The sequence below is a fragment of the Antechinus flavipes genome, chromosome 6 (assembly GCF_016432865.1).
Source record: "Antechinus flavipes isolate AdamAnt ecotype Samford, QLD, Australia chromosome 6, AdamAnt_v2, whole genome shotgun sequence".
NCBI classification, from domain to species: Eukaryota; Metazoa; Chordata; class Mammalia; order Dasyuromorphia; family Dasyuridae; genus Antechinus; species Antechinus flavipes.
This window is the reverse complement of record NC_067403.1, coordinates 164,480,921-164,505,100: the sequence shown is the minus strand read 5'-3', so window position 1 is coordinate 164,505,100 and position 24,180 is coordinate 164,480,921. Positions and strand designations below refer to the sequence as shown.

Sequence of the window (24,180 nt, the reverse complement as noted above, 5' to 3'; positions counted from 1 at the left end):
GTCACAGGTCCTGCTGACTGTTTCATCATCTCTTAAGTCAGTTTATAAGGTCAAAAAATGGGAAAATACTAAGCCCAGCACAGGATACATAGTTTGGCCAAGTTAAACTGAAAACATAAATAGTTTATGGACTAATAAGTTTAATTCCCCCAATAAATATTATTTGTTGATGACTCACAAGATAATCAGTAGCTCTTATAAGTAGTTAAGCTTAAAACATTTACTCCAGACCATTGTTTTATTATTTAAAGTTTTTATTATAAGTTGCTACTATCATTTTTTTTTAATTTTACAAAATTCAATTTAGCAAAAGGCCTTGTCCCTTTCAGATTTGGGCAGTTTTATTTGTGGGAAGGAGAAGAAATACTGAAAGTTCTAAGTGAACCTGGGAAAAAAGAAAATAAAAGTACTTTGTGTGGGTAACTATGGCTGCAGTGTCTTGTTTTACAGCAGCTAATTTACCCATAACTATATGAGAACATTGAGATTGATAACTAGGTAACTGATAATTCTTTGTTGGCTGTGAGTCAATTATGTATTGCCTGTTTTTGAAATGAAAACTGAGAGAAGAGGTCCCACCTTGACTTTGCTGAACTGGTTGGAAGAAGTTAGAGTGTAATAATCTAGATTTATTCCAGAATATTCCTCCTTTCCACTGTTTAGTTTAGGCTAATTCCTTTTCTAAAATGCAAAGAAACTGTTCTCAAGTCTTGATTCACCAAAGATCTAAGGTTCAAGTTTATTAGTTCAATATCCTGATGGCCATAAACTATATCAAATGTCATCTTATTACCTAAGGGCATAAAAAGTCCCACCTATGTGCAGTCGGGGACCTTCAAAGTTGGCAGATGTCCCAAGGTCACATAAGTCCCCACACCCTGCCAAGTTGATCAGCCTCGTTTCCATATGGAGCTGAGGTACTGTGCAAATTCATGGTTGTATATCCTTGTTCCAATCCTTTCTAAGCAATGGCTAAATAAACCTCCTTTTGTTAACTGGGGAATGACCTACAGGTGTGTCATTCTGCTTCAGTAATGCACTTAAATTACCAGGAGACAATCCTGAGTCAGTCTAGACTATCACACAGGCTTTGCACCTGCTATTGAGAGTTGTGGTGAATGGAGGAAAAGCTTTGCTTTTGGAAGAAATATATTATTCTTAATAGGACCTGATTAGAGTAAAAATAATCCTCTCCTTCTTACAGAACAGGTATGGAAAAGGAAAGACCATCTGCCTTTTCTTAACAGCTTCCTAGGCTTACGAGAAATATTTCTAAGTTTTGTCTTTGCCCTTGACTGTCTTCCATGACAAAGAAGAGAAATCTCTCAGATCCAGCCCAGCTAAGAGAACTACCTGAATAGCTCTGAAGATGCTAGACTTATGGGGACTGCTTTTGCTAAAAGAGCAAAATAATTACTTACATCTCAGTGAAGGAACAGTATATGTAGAGAAGCCAGCAGAGGAGACCCGGCCCACTGGTGACTTTTGGTATAGAGTGTTCCCTAAAGAAATAAGAGTTGTGAGGGGCAAGCTAGGTGGTGCAGTGGGTAAAGCAAAAGCCTGGAGTCAGGAGTTCAAATTTAGCCTCAGATACTCAAAACTAACTAACTGTGTGACCTAGGCAAGTCACTTAACCCCAATTGTCTTGCAAAAAGGAAAAAAAAAAAAGAAAGTTTTGTTGCCTGGGCATGTAGTTTCCCTGCATGTGAACCTCCCTGACAGGTTTCTTTGAGTTTATAGCCAGTTATTCCCATGGATGCTAAATGCACTTATGAGATCCAAGTTAATAGGGCCAGGAGGCTCCTGTTATTGTTCTTTCTTTATATTCTATTTAGTAAATGTTTTATGATTAAGAGCTAATTGTATCCCAATGGCTGATAGTGGGATGCCCTCCCAGGGGAGCTCAAGAGCTATATGAATAATAAATATGTAGCTTCCCTCTGCCTATAACCCTACCAAACCCCTAAAACCTTGAGAGTTAATTGTAAGCACATGATCACTTCCATCTAGGGACTCACTATCCTCCCTCAGCACTGGCAGCATTAAGTACAAGTTAGAGTGAGTGAGTCAGTTGAGAGGGAGAGAGAAGGGTAAGGGAAATACTCATGCTAATGACATACCCACACTGTACAATAACTCTTAGTTTTTTCATTTGCAAAATAGACTTACTATTCCTTCTCTAACCACCTCAGGATTGCCATAAAAACAAAATGGTGTAATCTATGTGAAGACATTTGGTAAACTATAAGGCATTTCATACATATAGAAATAATTGTTATAACAAATCACTAAAACATAAGTTCTTTATTTATGCTTTTGTGTCTTTGGATACATAATGTTTGCTTAGCACAATGTTTGCCATATAGTAGGACTTAATAAAAAGTTTGTTTATTGACCGAATGTCCAATTTATGATAAGGTTGTTGTTTCTCAGTCATTTCAGCCATGTTCAACTCTTTGTACTCCCACTTGGAGTTTTCTTGGCAAAGAAACTGTAGTAGCTTGCCATTTCCTTTACTAACTCATTTTACAGATAAGAAAACTAAGGCAAATGCTAAATGACTTGTCCAGGATCACACTGCAAGTAAATGTCTAAGGCTGAATTTGAATTTGAATCTTCCTGATTCTAGGTGCTCTGGCACTCTATATCTCCTAAATCATGTAGCCACTTTGATAGTTAGAAAAGAGAGTAAAAAGAAAACTATTCAAGTTAAAGTGGGATATAATAAAGGAGCAGCAAAAAATTGAATCCAGAAGTCCTAAATTTCTTTCCCTTCAGGAATCCAATTTTGCACTCCTTGCCAGATAATGTTAAGGTTTAACATGTATAATCTGCATGAAATATTTATGATGGAGTGTTGACAGTTCTAAGAAAATGCTATTCCTACCGAGTTAAGGGCTATAATTAAGAATGTCTTGAGCTCTTAATTTCAACCTTCTCCTTCTTTTATTTAAGTAAAATACCTTCAAAAAATTCCAAATGGCTTTCACATTTGTTACAGTGGCTAGGTTGATCCTGAATTTAGGAGAATGAGAGAGAGCTTCACTAAAAATTACATGACAGTTGAAACTCACCTTCAACCATTATTTGCCTCTTTCAGAACGTTGATGGTGAGGATGAGGGATCTTAATAAGGATCCTATAATGGAAATATGTGAACAGGAAATAGCTGAAGAATCCATTGACAATATTTAGTGGGAGCCCACTAAATGATAAGGATCAAAGGAAGAATAATACCCCCGCTTTCCTAGAAGTGGCCATTTCCCATAAACTTCAAGATGGGCTAAGTAGATTTTAGAATAGGGATTGGTGATGTGCTACATAATTTCATTGAGGAGTGGCTATGTGAGGTAGTGAGGGTAGGAAGAAGAGAAAGAAATTTACATGGTGTCTATGGGAACTATTGTTAGGGTATTATTGCTAAGTGCTTTACAAATATTCTTTTATTTCATCATTAAAAGAAACCTGTAAGGTATATGCAATTATTCTCCCCATTTTGCAATTGAGAAAACAGAGGCAAACAGATTAAACAATTTGCCTAGGATTATACCTCTAGGAGGTGTCTGAAGCTAGATTTGAACTCAGGTATTCCTGATTTCAAGGTAGTGCTCTATTCACTGAAACACCTAGTTAGTTAGTGAGTCTATCTCTGTCATATACTGACTGTGAGATTCAGGACAAGTCACTTAACTGGGCTTAGATACCTCTATTAGATTATAATATAGTTTCTAAGAACTGGGTAGGTATTTCCTCAATCAGAAGTTAGGTATGAATTAAAAAAAAAAAAAGAGGAATAAGGCAGAAAACTATGGGGTTCTGGGGCAACTAGATGGCATAGTGGATAGAGTACCGGCCTTGAAGTCAAGAGGACCTGAATTCAAATGTGGTATTAGATACTTAACACTTCTTAGTTTTGAACCTGGGCAAGTCACTTAATCCCAATTGTCTCACACACACACACAAAAAAAAATAAATAAAATAAAATAAATATATACTTAAAAATTAAATTAGCCTACTACACAGTAGACAATAAATGCTTGCTCATTTGATCCAGCAGTGCCATTACTGGATTTGTATCCCAAAGAGATCATAAAAGAAGGGAAAGGACCCACATGTGCAAAAATATTTGTAACAGCTCTTTTTTGGTGGCAAAGAACTGGAAAATGAGTGGAAATGAATTGGAAATAATGCCCATCAATTGGCGAATAGTTGAATAAGTTGTGGTATGTGAAAGTAATGGAATATTATTGTTCTATAATTAATGAACAAGCTAATTTAAGAAAAGCCTGGAAAGAGTTACATGAATTGATGCTGAATGAAGTGAGCAGAAACAGGAATATACTGTGCACAGCAACAGCAAGATTGTATGATGATCAAATATAATAGACATGTCTTCTCAGCAAATCAGTGATTCAAGGTAATTCTAATAAACTTTGGATGGAAAATGTCCTCTGCATCCAGAGAGAGAACTATGGAGACTGAATGCAGATCAAAGCATACTATTTTCACTTTTTTCTGTTCTTTTTTTCCTTTCTTCATAGTTTTTCCATTTTGTTCTGATTTTTCTCTCCCAACATGACTCATATGGAAATATATAAAAAATAAATATACATGTGTAACCTTTAAAATGATGTTATTTATATATGTATGTACATATACATTTTTTTAAATTCTCATTTTCCTCCTGTATAAAATGAAGGGGTTGGAAAGAACTGCCTGTAAGGCCTTTTCCAGTTCCAAATTCATGTATTCATCTTTCACAAGAATATAGATTATCTCATGCTTGAGTCTCCCTTGGAATAGACTGATGCTTCTCAGAGAGCATATAAATAGTTGAGGGATCTGAAGGAAGAGAAGAAAGTGGAGAGAAATGTGGAAGATGTGTCATTTTAATCTGATCAAAAAGATTTAGAGCACTGCCTAGCCTTTTCTTGGAGTGGGGAATCTTTTGAAGTTTTGCCTTCCCTAAACATGAGTTCTTTGCATAATTCTGATTGCATCCAAAGCAATGGCTTTTGAAATCAGTGACATCAAGTCATTTGCAATAAGGTGGTTGTTATTTGCCTTTAATTATCAGATTGGAAGGATGCGGAACAGAACCCCTTGAGGAAGTTAAGTCCTTATTTAAAGTGAGTAATTCTTGCCAACTGATGCTGTAACCCAATATGCATTTCCGTTTAAGGGGAGTGAAAGGCATGCAGCTTTTGTGCCTCTCCCCATTTATCCCAGAGATTACAGATCCTGTTTGAAGGTAAGGGCAAATCATCATTCAGCTGCTTAGAAACCACGATAGAATTTTTAAAATTAATTTTCTATGAAGGAAGCCATAGATACACACACACAAATCATGCTGGAGAAGAGTATTGTGGTATTGTGGCATAAACTGTACTGCAATCAATCCAGTACCAGTATCTCTTCCATATCATAGAGGATTAAGGCATGGTGTCCTGTGATCTAGAAAATTGGGTAAAAAAAAAAAAATTTAGCCTTGCCTTTGTATCACAGAAAAAGTCTATCTATTTTTTTTTCTTTTTCTTTTATGGAGTTTTTATAGTGTCTTATTGTACATTTGGGTAAAATATTTGATCATAGGTCATCTGCTGGCTTTCACATATCATTTTTGGACCCTGTAAAACTCCCCTAAATTTCCCATTTAATTTCTAATGCTGACCTGTGATATATCAAAACCACAATGGGGAAAATCGTAATATGGAAGGGATAACTAATTAATGCAGAGAGCCCAAGCCAAAGATACCATTATAAATCAGGATTTTTTTTTTTTTAATGCTGGGCAGTGAGCAAATTTAAAGAATAAATCATAGTTACAATTATGTGACAGACAATAGTAATGATCCTTTAGCAAGCATACCAAAATTTCTGGGATCCAGTTAAAACTGTCCACTGAAGAAAAAAGTGATTTCCTGAAAAACATGCATTAACAGAAAGAGAAGAGTAACTAAATGTGCAACTAAAAATTAGTAAGTTAATAAATAAATGTTAAATATGCACAGACAAGGAAATTTTAAAATTAGAGACTCGGTAGATAAATTGAAAAAACAAATGCAACAGAACTGATAAAACTAAAAAGTGAATCTACAAAAAAAAAAAAAAAAAAAACAATAAAAGTGATAAACCACTAGCCAATCAGATTAAAGAAGGAAACTCAAATTAATACAATAGAAAATAACCAAGTGAAAGCACAACCTAGAAGAAATAAAAGATTAATCAGAATTTATTATATATATCATATATATAATATATTATTATATATACATGTCAATAAAACAGGGAACTTTTAAAAGTAGAGGACTTTCTACAAAAAATTATAAAATACCTCAGCAGAGCACCAAACAGCTACCTTACGCAATACTGTTTCAAAAAAGGAAATTGAACTGGCTGTAGGAACTACTAAAAAAAGAAAACTGGTCCAGCTGGATTCAAAGAAGTCCGTTTGTTGTTATTTAATCGTTTTCCAGTCATGTCCGACTTTCCATGACCCCATTTGAAGTTTCTTTGGCAATGATTATTGGAGTGGTTTTCCATTTACTTTTCCAGTTCATTTTACAGATGAGGGAACTGAGGCAAATAGGATTAAATGACTTTCTTAGAGTCACACAGCTAGGAAGTATCTGAGATCAGATTTGAAATCAGGAGAAGGAATGCCTGATTTCAGGTCCTGCACTCCATCTAGTGTGTCACCTAGTTGCTTAAAGAAGTCTGTCAGACCAGTAAAAAAATAATATACCAATAATATAAAAAAATTCTTAAATTGGATAAGAAAATACGCCATCAAACTTCTTTTATAGGAGGAACATGGTCCTAATACTTAAACCAAGAAAGAACAAACTAAAGAACTCTAGACTATTATCATAAATGAACATTAAACCACCAGTTTGAAACAAAATTCTTGCCAAAAGAAGTTTATCCAAAACCCCATTAAATATGATCCAGATGGATGTATAGAAGAGATGGTTCTATATTAGGAAAACAACATAATTATATTAATAACTAAACCACCCAAATCTGCATGATGCAAAATACTCTACATAGTTATAAAATAACTTTTTTAATACAACAAAAAGATATATCTAAATCTAAAACCTAATATTATATGCAATAAGAAGACTAGAATTTTTTTCCAATAAATGCTAAATACCCTTTTCCCTTTTGTTATATTGGGAATAATAACATTTAACTATTTTTAAAGATTGTTATGAGATTCAAATGATGTAGAAAATAAAAAAGATTACGTCCTAGTAAATTGCTTTACTTTTTGACCTCAAAATGGGATAAAAATTTAGGTTTAAATTTTAAATAAAAGTTTAGATGGAAAGAATCTTTTTATTTGAAAAACTCCACTCATCTTTAAGTTTGACATTGAAACTTTTTTCCTTTCTTTGATAAGTTTTCTCCTGACTTCAGGGCTGGTGCTCTATTCACTGTGCTACCTAGCTGCCCCTTAAATCAATTTTAAATCACTATTTTAAATGAAATGTAACCTTGCTAAGTGTTAGTAAAATTGTCCTTATTTTTTTTCTCCTATTTAATTTATGACTTAATAGAAACTCAGTTCAGATAACACTTTTATAAAAAGTTAGCCCTTGTTTGGCCTTTGGATTTAGACTGACCCAAATTTGACGTGTCAGACTGCCTCTGTACTACTACCCTCTCTGTGATTCAGTACAAATGTTAGCTTAGAATTCCTATATTTCAGTTCATCTGGAACACATTGGCACATTTGGCAATTGGCCATTTTGGAAAATTTTTCGCATTCTCATGGGCCTTATGAACTATTACCCAGTGCTTAGCACAATACCTTACACAAGGATGATGTTCCCATTAGGTTCAGCTTCAGCTATCGGCACAAGCCAGGTCCCATAGAGGGTAGTCAGGCTGACTTGTATTCCCTGGCTCACTATATCTGGAAATTCTAGGGAAATCATCTTAAACAAAGCTTTAAAATGACTCATTTTAAGATATTCCAAAAAGAATTAATAAAGGCAATGTACAAAATAGATCAGATATAAAATAGTTATTTATTCTCACCCCAAAAAATGATTAAAACATATACAACTCATAAGTACAAATTGAAAATTACTTAAAACATTACCAGGCATTTCATTTTCATCCTAGATTTGCTATCAGAGCAACTTATATAAGGTCTATTTCTTCTAACCAGCCTAGCATACATGGTTTATTCCCTTGTCATTTTTTCTTCTAACAATTTGTGTATTCCATCCATTGCACTCTCTACCAATAGGCCATTCCAGAAATTATAAATTAAATACCAAATATTTTAATTAGAGCAAATAGAAAAGGAAATAATAGGGGGGAACTTATTCTGTGGCTCAATATACAAAAGACTATAATCTCCCAGAGATTCTCATACTGGTAGGAGAGGAAACTCTTCCCAGCTAATTCATACTTAATACATTTAACATCTAATATCACTGTCTCCTGACAGTCATCCAGATTCGCTCCATTCTGCATGCTACTGTTGCTATCATCTCCATTCTGCATGCTACAGTTGCTGTCATCTGCTTAATTTGCTATTTGTTGTTGGGGATTCTTCATAGAACTTTAGATTAGGAACTTGAAAGAACCTTTGAATTCATCTAGTCCATGAGTTCAGTAATCAACAAATCAATTAATAAACATTTATTAAATGAATACTTTTTTGTCAGGCACTGTGTTAAGCCAGAGCATTTCATTCAGATCAGATGACTGGTCAGCTGATAGAGTTGATGTTTAGACAGAATTCTTACTATCTGCAGAGGATGGTGCCTTAGTGAGTCCCAGTGGTCTCAGATCTCTGGGGGAATAACATCAGAGATTGTGGAAAGAGGAGAATTACTGGGAAACTCTCACTAGGGTGTTTTCATCTAGATTTTACTTCTTTAAGATGGCATTCTGTTCCACTTCAATCTGGTTAGTTTAAGGTAAAACACTGGGAGACAGAAGTCTAGTTTTTTATATGTCTTGAATAAATTGATGAAATTTATGAATAAGAAGCTTTTCACTCTGGTCACTTTCTGATATAATTGAAATTAAGCAGGCATTTATTTATGAAGTGAACACTCCATGCTGTTGCTCTGTGCTAATGAAATATTTCCTGCTCCCACCATAATTTGGAAAGAGAGTCAGCTCTATCTTGACTTGGCTTGCTCTTAACAATGTCTGCTCTTTAGCTTCTTATGGGGAAAGCTGGATCCTTTAAATCCTATTGCCTTCTTTTTACCTGGAACCAAATCTCTCACTGGAACTTCAGTATGTCAGAATGTCAGCAAATGGGACAGGGAAGTTAAGCTCAAATGTTTAAGTCATGACATTGTAAATGATTAACTATCCATGGTAGTGTCCTCATCAAAATTTCTCAAAGGTTAAGCTGTAGATTGTGTCACCTGCACCAGGCTAGGATTTTCAGGCAAAGAGTCATTTTACCACAGCATTCACTTAAGTTCCATGAGAATTTGGCTTGAAAAAAAGACAAAAGTATGATCACAAAGGTCTCCATGACCTTTACCGAAGACCCAACAGGATAAGACCAACTAGAGAAGGGCACTTTCTATTTAAATTGCTTAATAGAGATGATGATTAGAAACAAATGGCTAAAAATGTTTGTGGCAGCCCTGTTTGTAGTGGCTAGAAGCTGGAAAATAAAGGATGTCCATCAATTGGAGAATGGTTGAATAAATTGTGGTATATGAATGTTATGGAATATTATTGTTCTGTAAGGAATGACCAGCAGGATGAATACAGAGAGGACTGGCGAGACTTAGATGAACTGATGCTGAGTGAAATGAGCAGAACCAGGAGATCATTATATACCTCAACAACGATACTGTTTGAGGATGTATTCTGATGGAAGTGGATCTCTTCGATAAAGAGAGCCTTAATTGATCAAAGATGGACAGAAGCAGCTACACCCAGAGAAAGATCACTGGGAAATGAATATAAACTGCTTGCATTTTTGTTTTTCTTCCCGGGTTATTTATACCTTCTGAATTCAATTCTCCCTGTGCAACAAGAAAACTGTTCGGTTCTGCACACATATATTGTATCTAGGATATACTGCAACCCATTCAACATGTAAAGGACTCTTGCCATCTGGGGGAAGGGGTGGAGGGAGGGAGGGGAAAAATTGGAACAGAAGTGAATGCAAGGGATAATGCTGTAAAAAATTACCCTGGCATGCATTCTATCAATAAAAAGTTATTAAAAAATTTTAAAAAAAGAAAAGAAAAATAGGGAAAGGAAAAAAAAAAGAAACAAATGGCTATTATTCCATATTCTTTCTCAGTTATTAAGTGTTATAGGATCTAATTGATCTGAGCAATCTTATCTTCTTAAAGAAAATTAATCTATTCTTGCAAATGGTTGTTTCAGTGGAGCAAAATTCTTGTTTTATGGGTCATCTGTTCACTTTTTTATTGATATTTGTGTCTTTTAAAGCATTGTGTTCCTCATAAGGTTTACTCCATATCTCTGTCTCTGGCTTCTTTATTGGTGTTTGAGAACATTTTGCTCTCAAAATAAATATTGCAATGAACGAGGAGGGAAGCCATATGTATGACACACTACTGTATCATTGCAGTAAATGCAAAGAGGAAGATATCACCTTTTAATGATCAGAATTTATAATTTGGATCTAGGAGTATATTGAAGCCAGCTTGAATTGAAGCTGATTGTTAAATTTCCATGTGAGCAAATTGGCAAACTCTACAAATCTGGGATTGATTTATTGTTTTGTTGATTGTCAAGACTTAATGTAGTGATGGGAAGAATGTTAATAACGCAGTTGTTGCTGTTGTTCAATCATTTGTGCTCAAATTCTTAATGACCTCATTTTGCCATTTCCTTCTCCAGTTCATTTTACAATTGAGGAAATTGAGGCAAACAGGGTTAAGTGACTTGTCCAGAGTCACATAGTTATTAAATATTAGAGGCAAAAACTTAAATCTAAAAAAAAAAAAAACATTAAACTTAATCACAAATGTATGTCTGAATATTTTTCCCCAGGGAACTTGTTAGAACATTTGCCAGCACATCCCTTCCTACATCACTCAATATGCTACCTTTAGAAGGTTATTTAGGGCACAAATGGCTTTTACATGAGATTCTATCATATGCTTAAGTCATATTGAAAAACATTACTTTTCTGGGCCAGCCTGTCTGCTTGGTCATTTGGCATTTTTGTGGAACTGTGCTCCTAGTTAGAGTATTGATTGCCAAGACAGTATAGGAAGAAAAAAAAGTTTCTTGATTTAAATTGTATATATTATATAAGATAACATATACACATAATAAAATATATAATATATTATTCTTTCAGGAAGGTTGAATGAAGCTGTCTTTACTTTTTCCAACTTTATTCCCTTAAAAGAAAAAAGAAAATCAGGTACTTCTATAAGTTATTAAGTGGCAGATTTGGGAAAAGAAGCCTTCTTGTTTCAAATAACAAACATGGCATTTTCTACTAAGAAATGTATATACACTAGGCATTTTAACTTTAGAAATGCCAGCTTTATAGAAAAAGCATGGTTTAACAATGCGAAAACCTCTGAGGGATGAGATTTCACCTGAAATTTGAGATGAGGTCTTCATTCAAAAGATGAATCCAAAATTCCCTAAATATTTAGATGAACAATGATGGAGGGACTTCAGCATTTTCTTTCTCCTGGCACCTGGGATGAACTCCAGCACTTGAATTTTACAATGCCCACTTGAATTTTTAGTTTTAAATTGCTTTGTTGCTCGCCCATTCCTATTAAAAACACTAGAGAGTATAGGAATAAATGGACTTTTCCTTAAAATAGTAGCATCTATTTAAACCACCAGTAGGCATCATATGTAATGGTGATAAACTGGAACCATTCCCAATAAAATCAGGAATGAAACAAGATTGCCCACCATTACCATTACTATTAAATATTGTATTATAAATGCTAGCTTTGGCAATAAGAGATGAAAAAGAGATTAAAGAATTAGAGTAGGTAATGAGGAAACCAAATTATCACTCTGCAGATGATATGATGATATACTTAGAGAACCCCAGAGATTCTACTTAAAAAGCTATTAGAAATAATCCACAAGTTTAGCAAGGTTACAGGATACAAAATAAATCCATGTAAATCCTCAGCATTTTTATACCTCACTAACAAAATCCAACAGCAAGAGATACAAGAGAAATTCCATTTAAAATAACTGTTGATAATAAAAAAATATTGGGGAATTTATCTGCCAAGGAAAAGTCGAACTATATAAGCAAAACTACAAAACCATTTCCATACTAATAAAGTCAGATGCATGCAATTGGGAAAATATCAAGTGCTCATGGATAGGTCGAGCAAATATAATAAAGATGGCAACACTCCCTAAACTAATCTATTTATTTAGTGCTATACCAATCGGACTCTCAAGAAACTATTTTAATGACCTAGAAAAAATAACAACAAAATTCATATGGAAGAAGAAAAGGTCAAGAATTTCAAGGGGACTAATGAAAAAAAAAATCAAATGAAGGTGGCCTACCTATACCTGATCTAAAACTATATTATAAAGTAGTGTCACCAAAACCATTTGGTATTGGCTAAGAAATAGACTAGTTGATTAGTGGAATAGGTTAGTTCACAGGATAAAATAGTCAATAATTATAGCAATCTAGTATTTGACAAACCCAAAGACCCCAACTTTGGGGTAAGAATTCACTATTTGACAAAAACTGCTGGGAAAATTAGAAATTGGTATGGCAGAAACTAGGCATGGACCCACACTTAACACTATACACAAGATAAGATCAAAATGGGCTTATGATTTAGGCATAAAGAATGAGATTATAAATAAATTAGAAGATAGGATAGTTTATCTCTCAGACTTGTGGAGGAGGAAGGAATTTGTGACCAAAGAGGAATTAGAGATCATTATTGATCACAAAATAGAAAATTTTGATTATATCAAGTGCTTTTGTACAAACAAAACTAATACAGACAAGATTAGAAGGGAAGCAATAAACTGGGAAAAGATTTTTGTAGTTAAAGGTTCTGATAAAGACCTCATTTCCAAAATATATAAAGAATTGACTTTAATTTATAAGAAATCAAGGCATTCTCCAATTAATAAATGGCCAAAGGATATGAAGACAATTTTCAGATGATAAAATTGAAACTATTTTTACTCATATGAAAAGTTGTTCCAAATCATTATTGATCAGAGAAATTCAAATTAAGACAACTTTGAAATACCACTACATACCTGTCAGATTGGCTAAAATGACAGGAAAAGATAATGATGAATGTTGGAGGGGATGTGGGAAAACTGGAACACTGATGCATTGTTGGTGGAGTTGTGAACGAATCCAACCATTCTGGAGAGCAATTTGGAACTGTGTTCAAAAAAAAATTAAACTGTGCATACCCTTTGATCTAGCAGTGTTTCTATTAGGCTTATGTCCCAAAGAGATCTTAAAGAAGAGAAAGGGACCTGTATGTGCAAAACTGTTTGTGGCAGCCCTTTTTATAGTGGCTAGAAACTGGAAATTGAATGGATGCACATCAACTGGAGAATGGCTGAGTAAATTATGGTATATGAATGTTATGGAATATTATTATTCTGTAAGAAATGACCAGCAGGATGAATACAGAAAGGCTTGGAGAGACTAGCATGAACTGATGCTAAGTGAAATGAGCAGAACCAGGAGATCATTATACACTTCAACAACAATATTATATGAGGATCAATTCATATGGAAGTGGCTGTCTTTGGCAATGAGAGGATCCAATTCAATTCCAATTGATCAGTGATGAACAACAGAACCAGCCACACCCACCAAAAGAACACTGGGAAATGAGTGTGGGCTGCTTACGTTATTGTTTTTCTTCCCAGGATATTTTTACCTTTTTAAATCTGATTTTTATTGTGCAACAAGAAAACTGTATAAATATATACAAATATATTGTTTTTAAGATATACTTTAACATGTTTAACATGTATGAGACTACCTGCCATCTAAGGGATGGGATGGAGGGAAGGAAGGGAAAAATTGGAACAGAAGTGTTTGCAAGGGCCAATGTTGAAAAAGTACCCATGCATATGTTCTGTCAATAAAAAGCTATAATAATTTTAAAAATTGCTTTGTTGCTGATGAACATCTTAAAATCAATTTAGAAAAATCTAGCCAGAGAGCCAAGTGCACTTACCTGTTATTTTTAAGACATAAATAAAATCATAAAAACTTCACATTTTTCCTTAGTAGAGAAAAAAAATCTCCTTTTATTTCTCGTTAAAATGCCAGAATGAAAAACGATGTGCACATAGTTCTGAATTTGGCTGTTTGTAACTTACTGCCTTTCTGTCTTCTGTAGTTGGAGCCACCTGTTTGTAATTAGGGTTTTGCTGATAGAACTCTTTTCCCTGCATGCTGCCTAGCCTTGGTCTTGCTCCTTCAACACTGAATTGTTATCTCCAAAAGACAGGGCACTGCAGGCTCATTGCCTTCTTTGCTCCCATAACTTCATTCTTGGAAAGTTTCTGAGTTTCCTAGGAGATAAAACATGAAGAACATTTGCTTTGGTCTGAATTATTTGTGAAGACTTTCAGTCCTGTTTTGTTATGAAGATTTCTACCAGTGGGTTCAGGGCATGAGAATTTCAAAAGGCAATTATTATGATGTCAAGAAATAGGTAGCATGTCTACCTTTAGGCTGTCAGGGTTAGATAAAGAGTTGTCATGAATGGATTTGAAAGCTAGTTTTGCTTTAAAAATGACAAGGAGAAAGACTACTTGAAAGTGGAAATATGGAAATAAATCAAACAGTTAATGGGGTGATGGTTGTAGTCTACTGCCAGGATAAGCTGGTCAGTAAGGTTATTGGAGGTGGCACCCATCCCCCTCCCTAAAGCTTTTGTGGACAAAGCTGTTCTTTCCTAGACATCTTCCTGACTCCTCCCCTGGGGAATTATTTTCTCTTCAGGAGTTCCCTTGATTATTCCCTGTTGGAGCAGCACTTCTGAAAATGTCAGAGGGAGATTTGAGACCCTTTTATGGACCCATAAAGTCAAAATTACTTTCACAACAATATTAACATGTTTTCAGCTTCCTCTTTCTCCCTTTCCTTCCCTTTACCTCTTCTCTCTCTCTCTGTCTCTCTGTCTCTCTCTTTCTCTCTGTCTCTCTGTCTCTCTCTCTCTTTCTCCCCCTCCTTCTTCTCCCTCCCTCCTTCTCCCTCTCTTTCTTCTTAGTCTTCTTCTCCTTCTCCTCTTCCTTCCTTCCTCCTTCTCCTTCCTTCCTCCTTCCTTCTCTTCCTCCCCTCCTTCTCCCTATTTTGACATCTAAGATGGGAGAACCTAGCTTACCAGTAGTATCCAGCCCCCTCAATCATGGGGTCAGGATGATGCTGTAGAAGCAGGAACAAAGACAGAAATCCTGGGTGATTGCTGTCCTAACCAAGAGACGTACATCTCCAGCAATCTAATGATTTTGGAAATGCCAAGGGATGGTGTATACATTTATACAAATTAATATATCAAAGTAGAGTTAGGAAATTGATTAAGGATTGTACCCCTGAGAGGAACAATAGATACAATCTAGTCCAATTTCCTCACCTTACAGATAAGAAAGCTGAGGTCTCAAAAAGGAAAGCCATGTGTATGAGGTTAGAGCCAGGACTAGAGTCCACTTAAGATACCATTAAGGCATTTAAGATATTAAAGTCCAATGTCATTTCCAATATATTATGATATCCATATGTGTGTAGGTTCACCATATTTCATTGCTTTTGCAAAAGTTTTAAATGAAAAGCAAGTGTGGTATAATGAATAGAAAATTAATCTGAGTTCAAAGCTCAGTTCTGAGATACTGACTGAGTTACTCTGGTAAGATGATCTCTTAAATTATAAATTACAGAAAATTTGCTGATATGATATAAGGAATCACAGTGTAGCCCCTTATCATCAGCAAAGAGAGTGATGTCTGAATTATAGTTTTTCTCCAGCTAGGACAAGGATCATAAGAGCCACAAACCTTTGAATTCTACATCTAAGTGGAAAAGAGAGAGGAGCTAAGGCAACGCGTACACCAGCAGTGAATGTCATCAAGGAAGGTCCATGCTAACCCAAACTGAACAAAATTCTTGAGAATTTGGAGTTTTTTCTATCTCACAGACTTACTTAAAGAATGATCTGCCAACATCAGTTTTGCTGTTTCATTGGATATACCTGTTTGCCATATTACATGACATAGTGAAATTATTCCTTTTCTCCTCCCTACTTGCTGCCTGTCCAATTGGCACAAATACCTTCAAGAGTTTCCCTTTAAGCATTCTTTATTTAAATATTTAGTTTTGTCTCTAAATAAGGATAAACCAATGTTTTTTGTATTCTGAGTGTCCATTTGGTTAAAAGAATGGACTTCACAAGAGAGGAAAGATCAAAAGGCAATCTGGGACCAATTGCCATAAACTTAACCAAAGCCTCTATTAGTCTTCTTCACTGACTGCACAGAGGGGCGTTAATACTGCCTTTAAAATATATCCTTTAATCTCCATTAGTTTATACATAAGCCCAAGGGTGAAATAATGGCATCATATGATTTTCAATTTAGAAAGATTCATACACATTGCACATACAGATTGTTTTCCCAACTAATTCATGTTTTTTGCTGCCCAATTCTTACCACAGGGGCTTGGTTATGCAAGATGAAGATAATAATAATTAAGTTAATATTAATAATTGTCAATTCCTCACACTTTGAAGATGTGAAGCAACTCTTGTTTTCCATTTTGACAGCACTGAGATTTGCCTTTTGGTTGTCTCCATATTCATGACTGATGTTTAGCACCTGACATCTCTGTGACATGGATGTTTCCTTCAATGATTTTATAAGGCTCCTTCTGGTGCTAAATTTACAACCCCATGAGCTAGATTTGTGAGGTGATACTTTAGCCAGGTCAGATTTCTCAAGCAGACTGGTCTTAGAAGTTGTTCAAAGCTCTGATGATTGTTCTGCTTCTTAAGCATAATATTTTTTCTATATTTTGTCCCAGAGCTATATGTGGTACCTGTTATACTGCAGTAGTTAATTAATGTTTGTTAATTGATTAATCAATTACTATGTCATTGACAGTTTTATCCTTCTATTTGTTTGGTCTACAGCTAACGCCTAGGAGTAGAAGGGAAACTGACTGACTTCTAAACTGCACTTGGTTCAGACTTTGGAAGCGCACTGCAAGAGCTCAAGGTTAGCAATCTTCAAAAGCTTAACATTCTACTCTACAATGTAACTGAAAAGACTTGAGAAAGGACTCCATACTACCAGACCCCTCTTCTTAGTTTTTCCATTAAAGCCTCTATTTTTTAAATGAATACTTTATTCTTCCTGAAACCCTAGATAATAGATTTTCCATGACACTTGTGTGTGTGTGTGTGTGTGTGTGTGTGTGTGTGTGTGTGTATTTGGATAGAATATCACTAGAAAGTTTTTTTTTCCTTATATTTACCTAAAATTTTCCTTAAATTCTCCCTCACCTTATGCTTGTAAAGTTATTTTAATGAAAATGTAAAAACTAAAATTTTCACTATTAAATTGAACCTTATTAAATTTGGCACAGAGTTTTAGTCTATCAATTTTTTTTGTATTCTGATTCTGTCATCCAATTGCAAGATTGACAAGGATAGTATCTATGCCCTTATCCAAGTCGTTGATATAAATGTTAAACCACCCAGGGCCAAGCAGATTCCTGAAGCATTCCACTGGCCTCTTCCTCTCAAGTTATTATTGAATTATTTAATGATTATCTTAGTATCTCTCCATTTCAACATTTCTGAATCCAACTACACTGAATTTTTACATCTTTTTCACAATAAAGTTCTAGTAGACATCAAGATAATCAAAGTTTCTTATCATGACTGTGTCATACCTCAGTGCAAGATTTATGTTTTCCAAACTCATCTTTGGTTTCCTCTTTCTGAAAAGGTGACTTGTCATTATACTTTCATAACAACTTATTGCCTTAGTTTGTCCTTACTAAATATCTCTAACACACATCTTCATTCTGCTTCCTAGATGTTTTTTCCTCATTTGAGTATTTCTTAATGTGCAATGTTACTCTGCTGACCTCCCCTTTTAGTCTATTCTTTGCTGTATGACATATACTTCCAGAATTATATTCCAATCATGGATCTCAACCCAGCATAGAGCACAGAGGGCAAATTTGCTTCTGAATGTTAGCTCTCTAATTTATCTTGCTCTTTTTTACCCATATTTATGCAATGATACCATTGGCTTGATTATTGAGTCTTCTTAGATTTGTTTCCATTTCATTGTCTCTATTCTTATTCTGCACTATACACATATATCATATGAATAGTTATTCTCTTTTATCATTTCCAAGGAGCAGTTCACTGTCTCATATCCTGATAACCTGGAGAACAGCCAGGTATTCCTCTATTCTCTTGACCTCTCTGTTCTAGGAGAAAAATCATCCTAATCTTTGAATATAGAGAGAAGTCACTTGGCCATGGCGTAAAGAAAAACATTGCATTCTCTATAACTAAAAACACAACGATGGACCCAGAAGATATAGATAATAAAACATACCACTCTTCTTTCCCCAAAAAGGCAGAAACGATAAAGGCAGAATGGCACATACATTGATTGATATAGGTACTATATCATTGCTTTTATTTAACTTTCTTCTTTTATTGAAAAGCTCAGTTTCAGGAGAGGGATTTTCATATCCAAAAATAAGTGTGATATATAAACAAAAAGCCATTATTAACTTTTTAAAATTGCATACTTTATACAAGTTGCCACAACATTTCCCCTAATCTCCATACTCAACAGGAAATTAGACTCTTAGCCTTTACTATTTTTTCTTGTTTTCTCTCTTAGAGAACTTTGAAGTAGATTACTTGTAGGTGTCTTCAAGGCTATCTGACCTGGTTAGTCCTACTTCAGTATCTTAAAAGAACAATCCCCCCCCCTTTTTTTTTTTAACAATTGTTCATATTGCATTACAATCAGGGATATGCTGAAGCCAGCTCTAACCAGTGGAAGCTGATTGTTATATTTTCATTATTTAGCCCCAACTATATGTCAGGCATTGTGTTAAGCATACACAACCTCATCCATCTTTGTCTTGAGCTCCTTTCAATACAGTTGTTAAACATTTGCTAGCATACACCTATATTGCTCTATAAATTTGCTTGAGCTCATCAGTAGTTCAAGAATAAAGGTTCAGAGAGTGAAGCATTATCAGACTGGAGCCTGGTAACTGTGGAATGACAACTACAACAAGCATCTATATAATGTTTAATGATTTGCAAAATGGTTTGCTTCTATTATCTCATTTGAGCATCACAACACTTTAGATCTCAACTACTTTCTTCTTGAGTTCTTCTCATCTTCTTTCTTTTAAAAGACTCTTCCTTCAACTTTTCAAATCAAATTAATTTCCCCTTTTCTGACTTTCTTCACAATCCCAAGTCCTCCAAAGTCCTCCATGATTTCTTTTTCTGAAAGGTTTGTAAGAATCACTGTCTGTGTCCAGTGATAAATGTGAGTTTTATAAATGCTGCTGTTGTTGTTTAGTTGATCAGTTGTGTCAGACTCTTCTTGACCTCCTTTGAGATTTTTCTTGGCAAAGATACTGGAGAGGTTTGCCATTTCCTTTTTCAGCTCATTTTATAGATGACGAAACTGAGGCAAACAGGGTTAAGTGACTTGCCAAGGTTCACACAGCTAATGTATAACCAGAAAATAGATATTCTGAATTGTAGACCTGGGACTTTATCAACTGTGAAATGTAGCTATTAATTGTAAAGCATTGTGAAGTCTTGGGGAGATATCATGGTAGGTACTGAGGATACTAAGATCAAAAAATGAAAATAATTCCTGCACCCATTAAATTGAAGAAAGCGGGGTAACTTAGCTGGAATAGTATGATTAGCCCTGGAAAGGAAAAGATGCTGTAGATATTGTGGAGATAGAGTGGAAAAGAACTTAGCAATTTATTGGATAAGGGAAGTAAATGCAAGAGCAAAATCAAAGACAAAAACAAAGATTTTAATTCTAAGTGCCTGGAAGGATGACGATTCTAGTAATAGAAATAAGGAAGAACAGGTTTAGCAGGGAAGATGATTTCATTTTGGTACATGGTGAGTTTTAGATACCAAAAAGATATCCAGTTAGAAAAATCCACGGAACAGTTGATGTAGTTTTAGAAAAACCCAAGGAAAAGTAATTTAAGGGATAATCTGAGCATGTTTGCAGGCAAAATAGGAATGAGTTAATGGAGAATAAGAGATTGAAGACTCAAGAGAAAGTGGAAATAAATGAAGAAGATAGAAGAGAAAGAAGTAAATGCATGCAATTCAAAGATGGATAAGGTTATGTATGCTTAACATAATGCCTGAAACAGAAAGAAATCAATAAAATTTGTTGACATCCTGTTTAAAATGACTACGTGGTGAGGAGTAACAGTTCTTCCTCTGAGACTGAGGAAAGAGGAAGATAAAGATACCTGGAGGAAGACAGTTTACTCAATTGAGTTCACCTGTTTACTTGATGAGAGATCCGGAAAAAGGAGAATTTGATGCCTGAAATCCTGCCACTAAGAGCAAAAAAATTCTGGGAACTAGGAAGACTTTGCACTGGCAAATGATTAATAGAAGGACTTAGCAATGCCCTGGCCAAGAATTCCAGCTTACCCAGAAGCTACAATCAACCAGAGGAGAAAAGTGCCTTGCAGAGAGCAGACCCATTATATTCAACAGAGCCTAGTATCCAGCCAATATGTTTTACCCAGAGAGTAGTACAAGGACATTAGAGGCCCTGAAGCATCCACATGTATTCCTCACATGTGTGAGCCCCTCCTTCATTATCCCGTATTTGTTCATTTTCCCTTAGAATGATGTATTTGTGTAAGATCATGCCCTAAGTTTAATTTGTACATAGAGAGATGAGTTAGGAGTAAGAGTTGTTCTGTTGTAAATCTGTACTAATTGAGTAAATACTTTCTATTTGAATTATCTGTGACCTCTGGCTAACATAAAAGGGGGGAAAACTACCAATAGGGGCTTTTAAGATACCATCTTAGTGGTATAAAACTTCACATTAATTTAAACCTGGGATAGTCATTCTCAGGAGACTCAAACAGAGTACGATTGAGGAGGTTCTAAGATGAGAGGAAGGGATTTGATGGATGCTATGTGGAAAACCTCAGTTTCCTCAATATAGTAAGATAGGAAAAGCAAATCTACTGAAAGGAACATCAATGGAAATGAAGTTGAGATATCTGAGGAAAGTGAGAAAATTTTGAAATAGTCACTTAATAGGAGAGAAGTAAAAAAAAAAAAACACTTATTAAGCATCTACTATGTGCTAAGTACTGAAGATATCAAGAAGGGCAAGAGATAATCTATATTCTTAAGGAGCCCATAGTCTAATGGGGAAGACAAAGAACTATGTATAAACAAGATATATATATATATATAATAAATTGGAGATCATCTCAGAGAGAAGGCACCAAGAAATAGAAATAGAAAATAGTTTTTGTAGAAGGTAGAACTTTAACTGATATGTGAAAGAAGCCAAAAGACAGAGATGAGGAGAAATGGTTCCAGGCATGATGGTCAGCTCATGAAAATTCATCTAGAGGGAATAGGTTGTTTGAGGAATAGCAAACCTTTGCCAGCTATATGACACAGTATATAGAGTGCTGGGTCTGGAGTCAGGAAAACTTATCTTCTTGAGTTCAAATCTGACCTCAGACACTTCCTAGCTATGGGAGACTAGGTAAGTCACTTAAAGGATTGTTTGCCTTGGTTTCTTCCTATGCAAAATGAGCTGGAGAAGGAAATATCAAAATCACTCTAATCTTCCTCAAGAAAATCCCAAATGGACACAACTAAAATGACTGAACCACAATTAAAAAAAAAACATTGCCACTGGATTGAAGATTAGGGCAATGCAGTGGGGGAGAGAGGAGGTCAGTAAGGTGTAAAAAGGTCAGAAATGTAGAAAGGAGCCAGGTTATGAAGGACTTTAAAAGCCAGAGGATTTATATTTAATCTTGGAGATAATAGGGTTTTTCGATGGTTTATTGAGTAAGTGGTAGAGAGTATGGTATGGTCAGATCTGTGCTTTAGAAAGATTAGTAGCTGAGTAGATTAGAGTGGGGGAAAATTTGAGGCAGGCAGACTTACTAACAACTATGGTAATAACCAGGTATGAGGTGATAAGGGCTCGTGCCAGAGTGGTGATAGTGTGGGAGGAGAGAAGGGGCAAATATGAGAAATGATTTGAAGGTAAACTTGATAGGATTTGGCAATAGAATGGATAAGGAAGTGTGATAAAACGTAAGGAGTAAAGGATAACATCTAGGTCGCAAGCCTCAGTAACAGGAAGGATGATGGTATCCTAAACAGGAATAGGGGAGGTCAGAAGGCAAAGTTGGGGAGAAAGATAATGATTTTACTTTTGGAAATTTGAATTCAAGATGTTTGGGACATCCAGTTTAAAATGACTAGTACTAGGCAGTTAGAGATGCAAGAATGGAAATCAAGAAAAAGGTCAGGCTGGACAAATATACCTAAGAATCACTTATATAGAGATGATCATTGAATTCAAAGGAGATTATATGATCAAGTGAAATAGTAGAGAAGGAGAAGAAAAATGGGCCCCAAACAGAATTTTAAAGTATGGTGTGCCCATGTTTAGTGGATGAAATCTGGATGAATGAGGATCAAGCAAAAGAGACTGAATAAAAGAAATTAGAGACAAGAGAACAGGAGAGAAGTGTGTCATGAAAAGTAAGAAAATAAAATCAAGAAGGAAATGACATTATTAAAGGCTGCACAGAGGTCAAGAAGGATGAGGATTGAGCAAAGGCTTTTAGTTTTGGCAATTTGGAGATGGATGGATGGATGGATGAGAGATGTGGCTTAATTGAGAAGACCTGAGTTTGGATATTGTAACTTGCCATATTAAACTCAAAATTTTCATGATTCTGAAACTTAATAGCCTCAGCTCTAAAATGGGAAAAACAATATTTCTTTATCTACTTTACTTTGTAAACCCTAAAGATCTATATAAATTAGAGTAGTTTATTATTGATAACAATATAGTTTTTAATGATAAGATTGTCTAGCTATTAGGAAGGTTTAGATAATTTATAAAATATTTGGAGATTAGTTAGTTTGGAGATTTTACTGATCCAACAATTGTCATCCTGCCTTCTCTTATCTATTTTTCACCTTTTACTAGTTGGATTGCAGAATTTATAACATATTCTGAGTATACATAGAACATAAAGTATACCTAAAATTCTCAGAATATAACACAGAGTATGCTAAATACAAGTCAAAAGGGAGAAGTTGAAAATCAAATCAGTTAATTGGGATCTCAGAAGTATTTCTGGAGGAGAAATTTTGTTGACTAAAGTGAGTTTGAGGAATTATGTATTTAAATTGCTCATATCCTCCCCATTATCTCAGATAATAGAACCTTAAAAAATTAAGGGTTTTTTATGAATTTAAGCCATAGGGAAAGATGGTGGAGAAAGCATGAAAAAAGCAATGTGTGCTATTAAGAGAAACATAATCTCTCAGGGAATGTATTCCTTGCCCTCATTTTGACATTTACAATCCAAGTACTTCAGTCAAGGGAGCTAGGTGATTTGGTGATAGGTGCCATAGAAACAGTTTGATAACACCTCCATTCAACCAACCTTTCTCCACCCTCTGAACGTTTCCCTGCTTTGTGACATGCCATCTGAGTAAATTCAGGTGAGAAAAAACAGTGAACAAATCTTGGTTATCACTGTTCTTCTTGACTTCATTATTTCTCCTTTGGCTCTCTCTATATTTCAAAACTCCAAGAACCCTTGCTTCAGGGGCTAAGCTAAATTCTGATTCCCAACAAAGAAGAGAATGCACTAAAACTTGAAGGAAAACAGTGATATGCAGCAAAAAGAAAAAGGAACTGATTTCATTTCTTTTCATGAGTAAAAAACTTTTCTACATCCATGAAAAACATAGCAAGAGTTAATAGTTCTTGTTAATATAAAACTTAGTCATTTGGGATGTCAAATCTAAAAGGTCTTTTTTTTTTCTTTTTGGTGACGTTAAGGAATATGCCCTTTTAGGGGACAATAGTAGGTCTCTCTAGAAATTTTTTGTTTTGCTGC

The 24,180-nt window shown here is 35.0% G+C and overlaps 1 protein-coding gene across 3 annotated transcripts in view; it reads left to right on the top strand.

Annotated features, from left to right (window-relative positions):
* SHROOM3 (shroom family member 3) overlaps positions 1-24,180 on the top strand; it is a 232,504-nt gene that overhangs the window by 33,346 nt on the left and 174,978 nt on the right. For all 3 annotated transcript variants that reach the window (XR_007948130.1, XM_051965075.1, XM_051965073.1), the window contains exon 2: positions 17,147-17,231. The gene's annotated coding sequence lies outside the window, so the exon portion shown is untranslated. The remainder of the gene's footprint in view (positions 1-17,146; positions 17,232-24,180) is intronic.